Source organism: Cervus canadensis, chromosome 11 (assembly GCF_019320065.1).
Source record: "Cervus canadensis isolate Bull #8, Minnesota chromosome 11, ASM1932006v1, whole genome shotgun sequence".
NCBI lineage: Eukaryota > Metazoa > Chordata > Mammalia > Artiodactyla > Cervidae > Cervus > Cervus canadensis.
Genome location: NC_057396.1, coordinates 33629845 through 33644722, shown reverse-complemented (window position 1 = coordinate 33644722; position 14878 = coordinate 33629845).

Below are 14878 nucleotides of genomic sequence, written 5' to 3'. Positions count from 1 at the left end.
GCAGAGTGAAGAAAGGAGCCCTAGGAAAGCAGGGCAGTGGGGTTGGAGGGTGCGAGGCAGGCTGGCTGGACCAGAGCAATGTTCTGGACCAGGGGTGTGGGGATGGGGGCTACATGCTGACATATTTAGGGCTTCTGTCCTGGGGGCAGGAGCATCAGTGGCTATTTCAACCTCCATTCTAGGTGTTTCAGACTCCAAGAAAGGAATGTGGCAAGCAGAAAAAGAATGAAACTAGGGCTGAGACAGGACCAGAGGTGGCTCAGAGCCACTGCTCTGGCAGGGGACCTCACGGGTCATGGGCCCATCAGACCAATCACACCCTTGTAGCTAGAGAAGTCTGGAACAATGCGGTCTTGTTCCAGACCAGAGGAGATTCTGGTCTGGGAGCACTTTCTTCCTATTGCCCTCTTTGTGAAGCAGGATTAACTTTGTGGATAGAACCTGGGGTAGGGGTACCCCCCATCCCAAGCCCACCTAACTTCACTCTGCTCTCTTACCAGGGCCATGAGGTTCTTCGGAAATATCTCCCAGTGATTTCCTTCCATTTTGTTCAGTTTTTTTGTTTTTTGATTTTATCAGTTCCATCCATTTGTCCATACAGTGAGGATTTTTTTCAGCCCTAGGTACCGAGTGATATGCCAGATACTAGAAATAGAGTACTTGTCCCTCAGTATCCACCCAGCAGGCTCCTCTGTCCATGGGATTCTCCAGGCAAGAATACTAGCCATTCCCTTCACCAGGGGATCTTCCCGACCCAGGGATCGAACCTCAGTCTCCTGCATTGCAGGTAGATTCTTTACTGTCTGAGCCACCAGAGAGGTCTATAAATAGAGTATTTGTCCCTCATTATCCACAGGGCATTGATTCCAGGACCCCTGAGGATACCAAAATCCATGAATGCTCAAGTCCTCCCACATATTTTAAATCATCTTTAGGTTAGCTTATAATACCTAATACAATGTAAATGCTATGTAAATTGTTGTCAATACAATGTTAGATAAATACCTGCCTGCCCATGGCAAATTCAAGTTTTACTTTTTGGAACTTTCTGGGACTTTCTTTTGAATAGTTTCAATCCGTGATTAGCTGAATTCACCGACACCAGAACCTATGAATGTGAAGTGCTAACTGTATTGAACTCCCTAAGCCTGGCTCCTGAGTCCTCAGACTAGTAAGGAAGATAATGGTCTAAACACATAATGATCAGGACAAAATCAGAACAGCCATTGTTATGGTAGCTCAGAGAAGGGAATAACAAATTCTATCAAGGAAAGCCCAAGAAGTCTTCATGGGAAACATGATATTATTAAATTATTAAAATAAAGGTAATCTAAATATATCTTATGGGCCAAATAGTGCTCCCCCATCAAACTTATATGTTGAAGTTCCAACATCCAGTATTTCAGAATGAAATTGGATTTGGAGATAGGCTCTATAAAGAAGTAATTAAATTAAATGAGGATATTAAGATGGGCCCTAATGCAATATGACCAGTGTTTTTTCTTCCTAAGAGGAAACTTGGACATGGACACATTCAGGAGAAAGATGAGATGAGGACACAGGGAGAAAATGGCCATCTACAAACCAAAGAATAAGACCTAGAAGAGATCTTTTCCTCATGGTCCCCAGAAAGAACTAACCTCAATGACACCTGCAGAACTATGAGAAAATACATTTCTGTTGTGTCAGCCATGCAGTTTGTGGTCCTTTGTTATGGCAGCTCTAGAAAACAAATACAATTACCACCACAACGCACTGTGACTTTCTTTGAGGGAAGGAACTCTTCTTGAGTGTCTAGCACGGTGCTTGACACACAGTAGGTACTTAGTAACCACTAACCTGAAAAGAACAGCAGTGCATTGTTACTAACCCCAGCTCTATCAGCCTCAAGTACAACCTGCACTTCAGAGAGAGAACAGCCCTGTTCCTAAAGAGAGTCCAATTTTCTCTCAGTTTGCATTATCCATCCACTGTCAGTAAGTCAGTTAGTAATTTATTTAACATATGAAAAAAAAATGTTAGTCGCTCACTTGTGTCCAACTCTTTGCGACCCCATGGATTGTAGCCTGCCAGGCACCTCTGTCCATGGAATTCTCAAGGCAAGAATACTGGAGTGGGTAGCCATTTCCTTCTCCAGGGAATCCTTCAGGCCCAGGGATCGAATCCAGGTCTCCTGCATTGTAGGCAGATTCTTTACTGTCTGTGCCACTAAGGAAGCCCATTTAACATGTATCGAAACATGTTAGCTGCTGGATTGTATCCTGGGAGGAAAGCTTCTCTTGAATGAAAAAGTTCTTCCTCAGCTGCTTCCCAAAGCAAGGAATGTCTCTTACCGGGGTCACAGCCCTGTCTGCCATGGGGCCCATGCGCCAGGACAAGTTTGGCACACTCTGGGCTGAAGTCCATGGCCCAGCCAGTCCTTAGCACAGGTTCAGTGGAGGGCTGAGGCAGCAGACACGGGTGCCTGAGGGCTGCAGGAAGGGGCCTGGCAGGAGAGAGATTTCAGATGTGAGACTAACTGAATTCTGTGAATTCCTTCTTTCTAATGCTGGAGAGTATTCCTATCCTGCGGTGAACCCAGGGCTGACAGGGACAGACCTGTGGATCCCCAGGATACCGTCAGGCGTTTCAGCTTCTAACTGGCAGGCATCCAGCTGCGGGGGCAGCTTACTGATAGGAAGGATGTGGAGCAATTGTGGTTGTTAATGAGGAATGGGGAGTCAGCCAAGAAGCAGTGTGGTGGCATCTGCCATAACAGTTCCTACAGCTTTGGAGACAAACGCTGTGAGTCAGATCCACATACATTCACACACACACATAAGTACACACCAACACATGCTCTCATACACCCCTGGGAGCTGGCACATAGGTCAGCATGTAAAACATGCATGTTGACTTGACACTAGCTCATGTCATACTGGGCAGGAATCACAAGCACAATATACATGCAGAGCCACGCATGTTCATGGGCTCACACACAAGCCCTTAGCTTTCAAAGCATATGTAGACACATTAAAAATTAAGTCCAGCTAATGTCTGGGCCATGAAAGTTACAGAAGAATTACTACAGCATAAGAAATTCATCTCTCATCAGGATATGTATCTTCTTCAATGCTTCAGAAAATCCTCCAGGGACCAAAAGTTAAAACAGGTTTTTCACCATTTGGATTAGAGTTTCTAGAAAAACAGTTGGGAATTGTCCTTAATTCCTTTCGATGTGAAGTGCCTACCAACACTTACCATCATTATTTGTGATTTTTAGAAACAGAAAGACAGCGTGCTGCAAGTGCGAGAGCAGGGAACTAGAAATCAGAAGGTTTCTATTTTAGTCCAAATTTTGCCTCTCTCTTGCTGGAGTATTGGTCTGGATCCAGGATGACATGTTTCTTCTCAATCTCAGCTCTGATGTCTATGCTGAGCATTCTAAGCTTATGAACAGGCTCGAAAAGGAAGCATGCCATGTTTGGTTAGTAATGTCAGACTTAGGCTCGGAATAAGGATGGTTCTGATCCTTCTATGTCTAGTAGTCTCTAAGTATATAATATGGTTATCATTACTCGGGAATTAGAGGAACAGAGGTCAGTACATATCAAGTTGCTTCTCCATGGCATTGCCAACTCACGGGTCAAGATAGAGACCATGCATGCACCTCTTTCTTCTCCCCATCCTATCCTTCCAGCTCCTCTTTAGTCTTGGAAATCCTTTGGATTGTTAATAATATTTTTTTTGGTTTTGTGACTGACCTGAATGACTTATGTTGAGACTCTACTACAGTGGCTGAGTTTATCATCTCTGTATTAAATGGAAACATACCCCCAAGACTCCTCAAACCCTATATATGAAGGGCCCATCTTGTGGTTATCAAGGGAGGTGGAGGGTTGTGTGCTATGTGATTTGCACAACACAGCTTCCACTGCAACTCTGTGAAGCAGTGTTTGCCTCCTGGATCTGACAGCAATTTTGGTCTCTGAACAACATTTGTAGTCTCCAGGCTCTGGTTACGATTCACACTGATAGGAGAATATGGAGCAGAAAGACTGGGTCCCCTTATAGTCCTAACTATAGCCAGAGAAAAAAGGCAACAGCAACAACAAAAAAATCCACTTCACACGGGCCTAGGCCTTGAAGTCTACCACTGACATGCCAGCCTTCCTCCACTGAGTCAAACGGAGTCTCAAAAGTAATCAGGATATTCCAATGAGTCAAACGGAGTCTCAAAAGTAATCAGGATATTCCAATGTGCTAACCGCTACCCGAGGGGCTGGATACTTTATATCCCTTGTGTCATTTAGTGTAGTCCACCTGCCTATTAGGTGAGTAATACATGCATTTTTCAAGTGAGAAAGCTCTGAAGGGAGGCTGAGTTAGATACATATGTAACCGTGGACCTGAAGTCAGTACCCACCATGGTGGCCTGACTCCACCATGATCTGCTGCCACCTACGTGGTATCACTGCAGGTTCGTGAGGGCTGCTCTGGTTCACCGTTCTCTAGTGGAGAGCATGTAGGTATTCTCCACAGTGATTTCCAGCTGGGAGCAAGCCCTGTTAGCCAGAATTCTCCCTGGAGCTGTGGACGTGACCCTAAAGTGAACTACACGGTGGATCACCAACACTGAAAAGCACAATGACCAAAATAACAACTCATCAGATGGACTCAATAGCACAAAGTTATGTCAGTGAACTTTAACGTCGATCGATAAGAATTACCCACTCTGAAAAACAGAATAAAAAAGTGTGTGAGTAAAAATAAAGAGTCTTGGGGATATGAGAGATGATATGAAAAGTTTCAACATTGTGTCATTGGAGAAGAAAGTGGAACATTTTAAAATTACTGAAAGAAAGGAACTGTCAACTTAGAAATAAAAATATCCTTTAGGAACAAAGGTGGAATAGAGAAATTTGTTGCCAGTAGATTGCCTTAAAAGAATTGATATAGAAAGATTTTTAGATTAAAGGGAAATGATAGTAAAGGGAAACTTGAACTCTCATAAATAAGAAAAAAAACAACTGTAGTGGTAAATATCTAGCTAAACATGATAAACTATTATTCTCTTGAATTATTTAAAATATGTAAGATGTTTGAAAGTAAAGGTCATAACATTGATTGAGTTTTTAATGCATGTAGATATAACACTGAAGACAAATGTGACATAAAGTGGGGAGGATAAGGAACCTATGTAGTTATAAGATTTCAACACTCCACTTGATATGTAAAACATCAATTGTAAGTAGACTGTGAAAAGATAAGTATGTTTTAATTTCTTAGTAACCAATAAAAATAAATATACAGTAATATAGTTAAAGAACAATAGATAAATTAAACTGAAATATATATATTTTTTAATTTTCAAGCAATCTAAAAGAAGAAAAGGAAAAACAAAGAAAATAAATCATGGATAATAAATAGAAAACAAATAATATGGTAAGCCTAAATCCAAACATATAGATAATTATATTTAAATGTAAATGATATAAACACACTAATAAAAGTCAGATATTGTCAGAATGAATTTTTATAAAATGACCCACATAAGGCCTCAATAAGGAACTCACTTCATATATATATATATATACATATACATATAGTAATATAAGAAGCTTAAAAGTAAAAGGATGACAAAATATATACCATGTAAATACTCATCTAAAGAAAGTTGGAGTATATATAACATTATCAGACAAAATGGATTTCAGAGTAAAGACAATTATAAGAGGTAAGGAAGGACCCAACATGATAATAAAAGTATCAATTCACTAAGAAAATGTAATGATCTTAAATGTGTATGCACTTACCAATAGAGCTTCAAATGTATGAAACAAAAATGAACTGAATTAAAAATATAAACAAATCCACAATTAGAGATTTCAACATACCTATCTCAATAACTGATAGAACAAAGAAAGAAAATCTACAATCTTATGTAAGAACTGAATAACACCATTGACCTAGTTAATTATCCTGGGTAATTAAGCAAAACTTCACAAATTTAAAATCATTGAAATCATACAAAGTGGGTTCCTTGACCAAAATGAAATTAAGCTTGAAATAAATAATGTAAAGAAAACAGGAAAGTCTGTAAATACTTGTAAATTAAACAATATGCTTCTAAATCATCTATAGATCTAAAGGAAGTCTCAGTGAAAATAAGAAAATAGTTTGAATTGACTAATAAAAACACAACATATCAAGACTTGTAAAATTCAGCTGAAGTATTGCTTAGCATTAGTATTTATAGCAGTAGATGCTTAGATGCAAAGAAGAAATACCTTTAATCAATAAGCTATGCTTCCATATTAACTTGAAAAAAAGAGTAAAATAAACCCAAAGCAAGAAGAGCAAAAATCAAGATGAGCAGAAATCAATAAATTTGAAGCCAGAAGAAGAATAGAGAATTTCAATGAAACTAAAACATTCTTCAAAAAGATCAAAAAAATGAATACACCTATAGCAATGCTGACAATGAAAAGGAATAAAAGACTACAAATCACCAATATTAGGAATGAAGGAGAGACTGTCATGCCAGACTTGGCAGACATGAGAAGGTTAATAAGTGTATTCTAAAGACAACGCTATCCGTATATTACATTTGACAACCTATATGAAATGAAGCAATTCATTGAAAACCATAAATTCACCCAGTGTGTGTTAGTCACTCAGTCATGTCCAACTCTTTGCAGCCCCATGAACTGTGGCCTGCTAGGCTCCTCTGTCCATGAAGTTCTCCAGGCAAGAATACTGGAGTGGGTAGCCATTTCCTTCTCCAAAATTTGCCCAAAATAGCATAAGTAGTCCTGTAACTCTTTAAAAGTTTGTGTTCACCCTTTGAAATCTTTGGAAAAAGAAATCTTCAGGCACATATAATTTCATTGGCAAGCCTCACAAATATTTAAATAAAAAATAGCACAAATTCTATGTGTTCTCTTCCAGAAATTAGAAGAGGAGAGAAGAATTTCAATCCATTTTATGAGGTCCACATTACCCTGACACCAAAAAGTCAAAAATATCACAAGGAAAAAAAACTCAAAACCAATAACTCTCATGAACATATACGCAAAAATCCTAAATATAAAATTAGCAATTGAGTCTAAAAGAAGTATTAAAAGCATCATCAATATGACTTATCCTCAGAATGTAGCACTTGTTCAATATTCAAAAATCAATCAACATAATACATCTTATTAATATTCTAAAGAATAAAGACCATTTATCCATTAATTTGACAAAATTCAGCATCCAATCATTATTAAAAAAGGAAAGTTCAGCAAACTAGAAATTAGGAGTAGAAGAAAATTCTCCTAACCTGATAAAGGGAACTAGAATCTATAGCTATCAATCATCATGTTTAATGGGGAAAGATTGAAAGCTTTCCCCATAAGATCAGAAGTAAAAGGAAAGATGTCCACCTTCACTTTCTCTGTCCAACATTGCTTTGGAAGTTTGTTATAGACATACCAAGTTCATTGATTGGAACACTTGACATAGTGAAAATGTCAATTGTCCCCAAATTGATATATAGATTTTATGTAATTCAAAGCAAAATTCCAAAAGGAATTTTTATCAATACAAACAAGCTAAATCTAAAATTTATGTGTAAATACAAATGAACTAGAACTTCCAGAATAATTTTGAAAAGAGGAATAAAATTGGACAAATAAATTACCTGGTTTTTTTTTTTTCAGATTTACTATAAAACTATGGTAATCAAGACAATAGTAAAGGGGAAGAAATAAACAATTAAATGGAATAGAGAATCCAGAGGTAGACCCACACAAATATGGCTAATTTATATTTGATAAAATGTAAAAGTTACAATGGAAAAAACATACTATTTTCAACAAATTGTAGCAAATTTTATTGAAACAATTTGAAGTCCTCTTACAAAAAGACAAAACAAAACCAGAAAATCAATAAATTCAAACCTCACATCTTATATAAAAATCAACTAAAATTGGATCATAGATCTAAAAGTAAAAAATAAAACTGTACAATTTTAGAATAAGATTTAGGAAAAAAAGTCTGTATGATTTTGGTTATGATGATGAACTCTTAGACATGAAACTGAACATTCATTTTATAAAATAAACATTCACAAATTAAATTTCATGAAAATTAAAAACTTTTTATCTGTGAAGTGCTTTGAACAAATGAAAAGACAAGCTCTAGAGTGGGAGAAAATATTGGCAAATCACAGACTTAACAAAGGCATTTTATGCAGATTATATAAAGAATTCCAGAATTCAAGAGAAAAATTTAAAAAAGAAAAAAAAAACAAAAAAGAATTTTTAAATTGGCAAAAGATTTATTCATCTCATTAGAACTGATTCAAATGTATTCTTTTTAATGGCTGAGTAATATTCCATTGTGTATATGTACCACAGCTTCCTTATCCATTCGTCTGCTGATGGGCATCTAGGTTGCTTCCATGTCCTGGCTATTATAAACAGTGCTGTGATGAACACTGGGGTACACGTGTCTCTTTCAATTCTGGTTTCCTTGGTGTGTGTGCCCAGCAGTGGGATTGCTGGGTCATATGGCAGTTCTATTTCCAGTTTTTTTAAGAATCTCCACACTGTTCTCCATAGTGGCTGTACAAGTTTGTATTCCCACCAATAGTGTAAGAGGGTTCCCTTTTCTCCACACCCTCTCCAGCATTTATTGCTTGTAGACTTTTGGACAGCAGCCATCCTGACTGGCGTGTAATGGTACCTCATTGAGGTTTTGATTTGCATTTCTCTGATAATGAGTGATGTTGAGCATCTTTTCATGTGTTTGTTAGCCATCTGTATGTCTTCTTTGGAGAAATGTCTGTTTAGTTCTTTGGCCCATTTTTTGATTGGGTCATTTATTTTTCTGGAATTGAGCTGCAGGAGTTGCTTGTATATTTTTGAGATTAATCCTTTGTCTGTTTCTTCATTTGCTATTATTTTCTCCCATCTGAGGGCTGTCTTTTCACCTTGCTTATAGTTTCCTTTGTTGTGCAAAAGCTTTTAAGTTTAATTAGGCCCCATTTGTTTATTTTTGCTTTTATTTCCAATATTCTGGGAGGTGGGTCATAGAGGATCCTGCTGTGGTTTATGTCAGAGAGTGTTTTGCCTATGTTCTCCTCTAGGAGTTTTATAGTTTCTGGTCTTACATTTAGATCTTTAATCCATTTTGAGTTTATTTTTGTGTATGGTGTTAGAAGGTGTTCTAGTTTCATTCTTTTACAAGTAGTTGACCAGTTTTCCCAGCACCACTTGTTAAAGAGGTTGTCTTTTTCCCATTGTATATCCTCGCCTCCTTTGTCGAAGATAAGGTGTCCATAGGTTCGTGGATTTATCTCTGGGCCTTCTGTTCTGTTCCATTGATCTATATTTCTGTCTTTGTGCCAGTACCATACTGTCTTGATGACTGTGGCTTTGTAGTAGAGTCTGAAGTCAGGCAGGTTGATTCCTCCAGTTCCATTCTTCTTTCTCACGATTGCTTTGGCTATTCGAGGTTTTTTGTATTTCCATACAAATTGTGAAATTATTTGTTCCAGTTCTGTGAAGAATACCGTTGGTAGCTTGATAGGGATTGCATTGAATCTATAGATTGCTTTGGGTAATATACTCAAATTTTCACAATATTAAACTGGAGCCCATTATACAGAGTGAAGTAAGCCAGAAAGATAAACACCAATACAGTATACTAACACATATATATGGAATTTAGAAAGATGGTAATGATAACTCTATATGCAAGACAGAAAAAGAGACACAGATGTATAGAAAAGACTTTTGCACTCTGTGAGAAGGTGAGGGTGGGGTGATCTGAGAGAACACCATCGAAACATGTATATTATCAAGTGTGAAACAGATCGCCAGCCCAGGTTGGATGCATGAGAAAAGTGCTCAGGGCTGGTGCACTGGGATGACCCAGAGGGATGGGATGGGGAGGGAGGTGGGAGGGGGGTTCAGGATGGGGAACCCATGTAAATCCATGACTGATTCATGTCAATGTATGGCAAAACCCACTACAATATTGTAAAGTAATTAGCCTCCAACTAATAAAAATAATTGGGGAAAAAAAATAAATAAAATTACAGTGAAGTATTAAAAAAAATAAAATAAAATTGGCAAAAGATATGTATGGACATTTCACTAAAAAGGATATATAGAGTGCTAATAACAACATGAAAAGCTATTCAACATCATAACTATTAGGAAAAATGCAAATTAAAATCATGATAAGACATCACTGCAAACCTATCTTTGAATAGATTTGCTTTAAAATAAAAGCTTTCCAATGTCAAGATTTTGTGAGAGTTCAGAGCAACTAGTGCTGTGAGAATTCAGAGCAATTAGAACTGTCATATATTTCAGATGGGAATCCAAAATGTTATAACAGGAAAAGTTTGACAGTTTCTTATAACGTTAAATATGTACTTACTTGTTACTCATGAGTCCCATTTCTAGCTATTTACCTTTTATAAACTTATATTCATACAAAAACCTATATGAGCATGTTTATAGTAGCTCTGTTTATAATCACCAAAAAATAAAACCAGTCAAATGTCCTTCAACAGGTAAACGAGGAAGCCAACTGTGGTACTTCACTTGGTATTATGAAGAAATGCACTATTGACACATAAAAAACTCAGATAAATCTTAAAAGTTATCAAAGTTATTATGCTGAGGAAAAAGAAGTCAATCTCAGTAGGTTACATACTGTGTGATTTCATTTATATGATAATATCAAAAAGGCAAAAAGTACAGTGATGGAGTACAGATAAGTGGTTGTCAGGAGTTGGGAATGGGAGGAGAGTGACTATAGAAAGGTATAACATGAGGGAATTTTGGGGAGTGATGAAAGTATTTTACATCTTGATTGTGTGGTACTTATATGGATATTTACATATGTCAAACTCATAAAATTTTATACCAGAAAAAGTCAATTTTACTGTATACTAGTTTTAAAAGAAAAAAATAAAGTCTATATTAAAAATGAAGATGTATAAATTGTGATCTAAGCATTCTTCTTGAGACTCAAGACAAAGCAGAGAGAATTAAATTCAAAATAAACAGAAGAAAAATAATAAAAATTAGAGAAATTTTGGCTAAATGGAAAATAGAGAAATAGTAGAGAAAATCAGCAAAATCAAACTGTTTTCTAAAGGACTGATATAACTGATAAACTCTTAAGACTAGTAAGAATGTTACATAAATAAAGGACAACCCCCCTACAAGGTATTAACTTCATGAATAAAAGGTAGAGAACACCACAGATCTCAGAGATATTGAAGAGATAAGAAAAGTTATAAACAAAGTTTTGTCAATAAATTTAACAACTTAAGTAAAATGAACAAATGGCTTGAAAAACTGACTCAAAGAGAAATGGATACAAGAGTAAAAAACAAATCTAAATTGCTCTAAACTTTTTTCAGTATCAAAAATCTCACAAGGAAAACTATAAGCCCAGATGACTTTACTGGTGAATCTTATCAAATATTTAAAGAATTTAAAAAGGTGATTTACATAAATTCTTTCATAAGAGGAGGCAGCTTCTTCATTCTGATAAAGTAAGCTAACATTTTAGTGATGGACTGTGCCCACTTCTCCCCTAATATTGGGTCTCTGTTCTTACGTCTTCAATTCAAATTGCGTTGTAAGCCCAGTCAGTGCAACAAGGCAAGGAAATGAAATAAAAAGTGTGAAGTTTGGAAAGGAAAAATAAACCGGTTTTTTTTGCATGTGGAATGATTATATACATAGAAACTACTGTAAAAATCTGCAAACAAAACTACTGAAACTAATTCAGAAACAATATTCAAAATAAAATGTGATAAATTACTGCTATAACCAACTCAAACAAATCTCAAAAACATTATATTGTGTAAATGAAGGCCAACATAAAGAATACATATTATATTATTCCATTTACGTGAGCTAGTAAAAAACAAAACTAATCTATATGATAGAAGTCAGAGAAGTGGTTAGGACAGTCTTAGAAGGTGAGTGCAGTGAAGGCCTGGATTGCCTGGAAAGGGACATGAGGAATTTATCAATTTTACTTCTATATAGGAGATAAACAATGGAAAATAATTATTTTAAAGCTTACATGAGTATGACAAAACACTAATTTTATAATAATAAATCCAACAAAAGTCATGCAAGACTTCTGTACTGAAAACTACAAAAAATAGTTGACAAATTAATAAATAAATACAAATGTATATACTATGTTCATGAATTGGAAAATATGATATTATTAAGGTGATTGTAGTCCTCATACTGGTCTTTAGAGTCAATGTAATCCCATTTGAAATCTGAACAGACTTTTTTGAAAAAATTGACAAAAGGATTCTAACATTAATATAAAAATTAAAAGAATCTAGAATAGCCAAAAGAATCTTGAAAAATGAAAAACAAATTTGAAGGACCTGCATTAACTTTTCAGCTTATAATAACATTACAGTTGTCAAGACAGGTCAAGTAGTCAAGACAGTACTATTTTATAGATAGTGTTATGTCAATCCCAATCTCCCAATTTACCGCCCCTTCCCTCTGCAAACTGATTCACTTTGCTATACAGCAGAAACTAACAAAACATTGTAAATCAACTACACTCCAATAAAAATTAATTTAAAAATGAGAATATGGTTTTGCAAAATAATAATCAAATTTGGAAAACACCAAAAGAATAAAAACAGAGTCCAGAAATATACTCACACTTGTACTGTCAATTTATTTTCAACAAAACTACCAAGTAGAATTCAGTGAGGAAAGGAGCATATATTTTTCTTTGTCTTCTTTGTTTACTCACTTACAAATAGTGCTGGAACAAGTAGATATCAATATGGAAATAAATGATCCTCAATTCTCACCAAAATCCATATACAAAAGCTAATTTGAAGTTAATCACTGATCTAAATTTGAGTGAAACAATAAAACTTTAAGAAGAAAAAATAGGAGAAAAACATTTAAAGTCACAGAGTGAAAACATATTTCTTAAATAAGACATAAAACATATGAACCACAGAAGGAAAATATTGATAATGTGTATTTCCTCAATATTTAATATGTTTGTTTTTTGAAGGACACCATGAAGCAAATGAAGAGGCAAGCTGCAGACTGGGAGAGAGTATTTCTAACACGTATGTCAGAAAAAGAACAGGTATCCAGAATGTATAAAAGATGGCTATAATACAATGAGATAAATAACCCAACAAAATATGACAAAATATTTAAACAAATCTTCACAAAAGATGGCATATGGATGGCAAATAAGCATATAAAAAAGATAATCAACTGATAAAAATGAAGTTAAAATCCATAACACAATATAACTGCACATTCACATAGAATGTATAAAATTAAAGAGACTGACAATATCAAGCATTCCTGAGGGGGTGGAGATGTGGAGCTGTCATACTTTGTTGATGGGAGTATAAAATGGTACCACTTTGGAAAATAGTTTTGAGGTCTCAGAAATAGTTAAACCTATATCTTTCATGTGATCTACCCATTCTACCCCTAGATGTTTACCCAAGAAAAATTAAAGAGTTTGTCCACAAAAGACTTTTGTAAGAATATACCTAGTAGTTTTATTCATAAAGCCAAATATTGGAGACAATCTAAATGTTATTCCACAGTTGAAAAAATAAATAGTGTATATTTAGGATGGATAAACACAATATCCAAAATCAAAATGTAATAAACTACTAATACATCCAACATAAATGAATTTTATTAGCATTATGTTCTGTAAAAGAAGGCAAATATAAAAAATACATATTGTGTGATTCCATTTATGTGACAGTTAAGAACAAACAAACCTAATCTACAGTGATAGAAATCAGAGAAGAGGATAGGACATTCTCTTGGGTTTAGGGAAGGCAAGAGAATGGAAAGGGAATGAGGAAACTTTCTGGGGTGATTTAATATTATATATCTTGCTTTGGGTGATACTCAGGCATATACTGTTGTTAAAACTCATCAAACAGAATACTTAAGACTTGTAGGGTTTTTAAAAAATTATTTTATTATTCTCATCGTAATTTTATTTATTTATTTATTTTGGCCATTCTGCACAGCATGTGGGATCTTAGTTCCATGAGCAAGGATTGAACACTCACCCCCTGCATTGGAAGCATGGAGTCCCGTTGTTCCCATGGACCGCCACGGAAGTCCCAAAACTTGTGCATTTTATTGCATGTTGTTATCGGACATGGCTGAGTGACTTCACTTTCATTTTTCACTTTTATGCATTGGAGAAGGAAATGGCAACCCACTCCAGTGTTCTTGCCTGGAGAATCCCGGGGATGGGGTCGCACAGAGTCGGACACGACTAAAGTGACTTAGCTTAGCATACCTCAATAAAAGCTAAAATACTTTTTAGATTTAAAAATACTGATACAGCATAGATATTGATATATGTGTACTGGACTTCCCAGGTGGCTCAGTGGTAAAGAATCTGCCTGCCAATGCAGGAAATGCAAGTTTGATCCCTGGGTCGGGAAGATCCCCTGGAGAAGGAAATGGCTACCCACTCCAGTATACTTGCCTGGGAAATCCCATGGATAGAGGAGCCTGGCAAGCTACAGCCCATGGGGCCTCAAAAGAGTTGGACACAACTTAGCAACTAAACAACAACAACAATATATGTACTATTAGGTAAATTTATTTCTAAGTGTGCTTCAAAACTAATGGAAATGAGGGTCAAGTTATTCTTTTCTTTTGCAAGTTCTCTGAATATTTAAAGCTCATACACTCGAAAATGGAGCGTGATAAGTCTTCACCCAAGCAATACTGCTGCTGGGTAGGGCTGTGTCCTGGCAAACACACCATTTCTGAATTGGATAAGATAGTCCCTTGCTTGATCTAACAGGTCCAGGCTGCAGAACCAGAAGCACTTG